Source organism: Apis dorsata, unplaced genomic scaffold (assembly GCF_000469605.1).
Source record: "Apis dorsata unplaced genomic scaffold, Apis dorsata 1.3 scaffold_84, whole genome shotgun sequence".
Classification (NCBI taxonomy): Eukaryota; Metazoa; Arthropoda; class Insecta; order Hymenoptera; family Apidae; genus Apis; species Apis dorsata.
In genome coordinates, this window is record NW_006263382.1 from 151505 (window position 1) to 157114 (window position 5610).

A 5610-nucleotide genomic window follows, 5' to 3' on the forward strand; every position below is an offset into this window, starting at 1 on the left:
TTCTCATACGAAATTTTAAATTTTTTATCACAGAATGAAGAACAATTAATATAACGATATCCAATAAATAAAATATAACGGCAATTTAAATATAATAATAATAAATATAGGAAAAATAATAAAGAATAATAAAATAAAGGAAGAATTTTGGGGGAAAATTAAAATATATACATTAAACAGTTACATCCACGAATTTTTCACACTTAAGAATCAAATTAATATATTAAATAAATATATTAAAAGAGTTAATTCTTAAAAGATTTCGATAAAACAATCGAAACGAGTCATTGAGTAGAAGAATGCGATTGATGTAAATCGTGATCCATTTAATTTCCGGATAAGTATGCAGCGAAAAAGAGGGATCCGTTTCGATTCGTCGAGTTTAAAGGGTGACAATTAACGCGAATAAGTATCGTGGCTGAAAGGATAGCTAAACTAAAGCGGAAAATGGGAAAAGGGGGCGAATGGATTTCTTCGATTCCGAGACAACCGCTTTATCTTGCATCCAGCTGTCAATCGATCGACGTTACGATGGCTTTACTTTTCTTTTTGAATGTGCTTCGAATTGTTGCTTCAAGTTCGAAACGTTTGACAGTTTGAAACGTCCTCCACAGATAGAAACGTAACGTTTTTGAAATGATTTGAACAGCTTCGAATTGCATTCTACTTGGAGAAATTAAATTTAAGTAATTTGACAAAATGGACTCGCTATTTTAACATTATATTGTTAACAAATTCGAGAAATTGAGATGAAATTAACGATTTGTTAGTTCGAGTTTAGTATCAAGATTTATTTAGAAAAGTGAAAAAGAAAAATAAAGGAAAATAAACACTATTGTTTATTACATAATTTTATATGAAATTGAAAGTTACGATTTACAATATTCATTAATCAGTGATGATTATATATATATTGGAATATAAAATTGAAAGTTGGCATTGATTTAAATGAAAAATGTATGCAATTATTTTATAATTTCCTCTTTCTCCTCCTATCTTTAATTCTAGATGAAACCTAGCCGAAATTGCGTTAATTCCTACAATTGAAATCGTTAAAACGAGTTATACAAAGCAAATCACATTCGTGAAGAGGGAAAAATGTTCCACACAACATACATAATATTTGATATAATCTCTGTCACACAGAGAATATACACATTCCCTTTTTATAAAAGTTCAAAAAGCTTTTCCATCAGAATTCATCTTCAACGCCATTTCCCCTAATACGCCATGAACGACTAATTACGACTTTTTGAATTCTTGAAAGAAAAAAAGGGGCCGTTATCCGAACGAAAACTGAAAGATCTAAGGATCCAGCGCGAGCAGGGTAATGTTCCCTCTAACGGTCGAATACGACTTCAGTAATTCGACGAACGATGTCACTGATTTCGAACAATGAACGTTTGTTCTCAAACGTTTCTCTACCGCTTTCTCTCCCCCCTCTCTTTCCCTCTCTCTCTTCCTTCCTCAAAACAAATATTCATTTGAGATTCATTACCTAAAAGGGTTGACACACTGACCCGATTCTACGGCTATTTAAACGGACCACCACCAGGTTTCCCTCGTCGTTTACGAGCTATCCTCCTTCGTTTTTCTCGATATACCGCGTATTTTACACAACTCGCACCGCTATCTCGATATTTGTTTCTCTTTTTTCTCTCCCCGTCGAGAAGAGAGAGAAAGAGAGAGAGAGAGAGAGAAAAAAAACGCGCTCGACGTCGAGAGAGTCTGCCGGTTGATATCGATTGCGATGGGAGGGGTTGATTTTCCCTCATTTCAAACAGACCCCTGTTGGCTCGCGAGAAGGTTCAAGTTTAATTACACCACCGTCCCGTGTGGAAATTAATTTCAACGAAACGCTGTTACTTTCGTTAGAATTACGTACTCACGGTGGAGGTCTCGATTCGAAAAATCGATCGCTGCTTTGGATAAAAAAGTTTAATGGATTTTGTCGATTTTTCAAATTGTGATGTATTTTATTGCTTATAAGCTTGTTATCGCTATATTTTGTTACGCATAAAAGTAATTAATATCATAATGCTTATACTGGTATAGAAAGTATAAAGGAAAATCCATTAATCTTTCAGTGCATAGTTTTCAACGCGTTAAAATGAAAAGAAAATAATCGAGACGATAACAGAGAACGATTTATTAACTTATCAAAGATAATTAATGAAATTATTTATTTCGAATCTATATTTTCCATCGTTGGATTGTAAAAATCTTTTGAAAATATTTTTTTATTAAAAGAATCTCTTTGTTCTTTTTTCAAGCTGCATTAAAATATTTGAAATTCCATGTATCATCTCTCTTTAAAGTAAAATCAAAAAGTTCTACGTTCTACTTTAAAGATTTAGAGACAAACTTAGAAAACTAACTTACAATATTTATCCAACGAAAAAGGCGCAAAGGAAATGACAAAACTTTTCAGTATTCTCGAATATTTCAAAATATTACATAAAATATTTTAACTGCTAAGGAAGTCCACTACCTATTATCTGTCTTATAAAAAGAAAACCAAAAAAAAAGAAGCACAGAATAATAAGCTTAAAAAACTTCAAAGAAGCACATTAATATGGCAGAGGATGTCAATCCGACGAGTCAAACCACTCCCCTTCAAAGACCGTTCCCCGTTTCAGTTAGCCGTTACATCGCTTACCATGCATAAGTCCGAAATCCTCTTAGAGGGACGATAAAAAGATTTTCGTGGTAAGTTCGTGGGATCGTGGCCGTAAGTACTTTATATTTTCACGTTTAAGGATCGATATAAACGAGCAAGGGACGAAATATAGGGGAAAAAGTTCGAGACGAAGCCATTGTGAGCTGGAACCATTGCTTTCCATTGCTTCAGACTAAATTAGTTTAGTTTATAATTTCCATACACTGGCCTGAGAATGAATGGACCGCTGTTTTGACGTCAGACTGGCGTTATGTCGATGTGCAAGCGTATGCATAGTTACTAAAAGTACTACGATGGAATTACGAGTGTATCATGCCTCTGACACACTTATCTCATTAAATTTCTTGCAACTTCAATAAAGAGAATGAAAGGGATAAAATAAGGAATGGATTTGTTACTCTTTTTCAAGATCTTTTATTGATTTTTGTGAAAAATATGGTGGCAAGTAAAAATATTTGAATATTTTACAAAAGATTATGTAATTTGAATGTAATTATATATATATGTAGTATAACTTATTTTTTTATTTTTTTAGGAGAGTTAATCTTCAAGTTTTAAATATAATTTAGATTGATAGAGTATTACTTTGTTCTATTTATATTTATAATTATTTTGAGAGTTTTTAAAAGAATTTTTAAAAATTAGATATATATAATACTATATAATGAATGTATAGAGTGATATAGAATATCTAAAGCATAAAATGATCTTTATATTAATTAATAATAATATAATTATAATACTTATTAATAATAATATAATATATATTTTTGAAAATAATAATATCTTATTTCCCATATCATTCATTTTATTTAATCATATTATGATCATTGGCAACTCTTATTATTATATATTTTTTTTATTTGTTTCATTATTTATTCAAAATTTTATTATTGTATTAAAATTTGTGTCACCTGTGTTAAATCTAATCATCTTGTATCCATTCTTTAAATTACTAATGATATTCTTTTCGTTTACAATAATGAATAAGTAAAGGGAAATAATAATAATGAAGAGAATGCACGAGAAATGATAAAATCTAGGTCAGCATTATTGCTTCGTGTTAAATAATCGTTTTAGAATAAAATTCCACTCACCCATGATAAGCTAGAAAGGACAACAAGAAGAAGATGCACGCGAGTACGTCTGCTCGTCCTACGATCCCAGTTACCTGAAACACGAACGAAATATCGTAATGAAGATCTGGCAGAATGCATATATTATGATGATGAACAATATATATCTTATACAAAAGTAATATAATAATATAAATATAATATATATATAATAATTTATTTATATTCCTAAAAAATATTAGCATGTTTGATAAAATGGAAAAACAATAAAAATAATTAGCCATATTTTGTATTCATTAAATTGAGACACTTGTTTAATTTATTATCGTGAAAATTATTTATAGAAATAAATTATACATTTCACGCGAAATATGATGAAATATTTTTACGCTGGAGACTTATAACAGACATTATTTTAATAACGATATTGTGTCACTAAAATTCGTATTGAAATCGAGATAATATCGGAATCGATATAAATATTGTGAAAATTAAAATAATTAACAACATCTCTTCATTCATTCGATATAATTTTTCTGAAAATTTATAATTTGTGCTTTATTAATTACGCATATATATTATATTATATATACTATTTATCGTAATTCGAACCTAATATATAATATAATATCGAATAATTTTATTCGATATTTATTCTGCTTAATTTTTTAAATTTCTAGCAATTATATAATATTAAATGTATGAGAAACATATTTACAATAGCTACTATAAGGATTTATATTTTGTTTATATTTATACTCCATTTTATTCATATGCTAATATTTTCTTATCGTTTGCGTCTCTTTGTCACGCGATGGATTTGTGATCAACTCATGATAACATATTCCATTTGTTTACAGTTCACAATTTATATTGTCTACAATTTTATTCATCGTCAACATAAAATTTTACGTAGTATATTATTGATACTAATAATCCTTCATCAGACATAATCTATTATTATTAAAACAGCTTTCAAGATCCATTGATCTTTTGCTCATCAAGATCAATAAATCAAAACATAAAATTTGAATTTTTAATTACTAATTTCTAAATCGATTTATCGTTTGATAGATGACATCAATATATATGGAACGATCTTTTCACGTATTTGATTAATTTAAAAGATTATATGGAAGTAATAAAATTTCGAGAAGCAAAGTATTACAAAAAGAATATCCAAACAAGAGGGGGGATCTTGTCTTGGGATAAAATTGGATTTAACGACGTAAAATAGAGAAGACCACGCTGGAAAACGAAAGTTCAAAAGAGAATCTCTTTCACGGTGCAAACGATGACGAGCCATGTGAGCCAAAGAAGCGAACAAATTGAAAGAGAAGAGGTGGCTGACAGTTATTGACAGCTACCACTGAATAACCGAGATTTCTCGAAGAATGTCTTGGAAAGTTCCAAGAAGAGGTCCAAGATTCTCGATGATCGTCTGTACGTGTCACAGGACCATTGTCCTTCTTTCTTCCATTTCTATGTTCTTTCTTTTTTTATTCTGATCTATTCGTGAAAAGCAATTGCATTTTAGAATCAACGTTTCTAATGATTTGATTCCAAGCATGGATTCAAGGTATAGTTCGAAATGAGAAAGTCAAAACTTAATTTGATTAAACGAACCATAAGTATAATAATATTTAAAAAATCCATCAATAGAATTATTTTTAATTTAGATTAAATGAAAATGTTTATAGTATAAAATATTTAGACTTTAGTCATCCATTATTTTAAAAAATATTTATCAAGTAAAATTATATATGAAAGAAATGATAAAAATTCGAGGATTTCATATACTTAAAGAGTATAAAAGAGAAATAAATTGTTCTACGTATAATCCATTATGATTCA

General features: G+C 29.3%; 1 protein-coding gene across 1 annotated transcript in view; it reads right to left on the bottom strand.

The window, feature by feature from the left end:
* LOC102672244 (protein O-mannosyl-transferase TMTC1-like) overlaps positions 1 to 3896 on the bottom strand; it is a 117068-nt gene extending 113172 nt beyond the window's left edge. Inside the window, exon 1 of the mRNA XM_006611178.2 lies at positions 3778 to 3896. The gene's annotated coding sequence lies outside the window, so the exon portion shown is untranslated. The remainder of the gene's footprint in view (positions 1 to 3777) is intronic.
* Positions 3897 to 5610: the final 1714 nt, after the last annotated feature.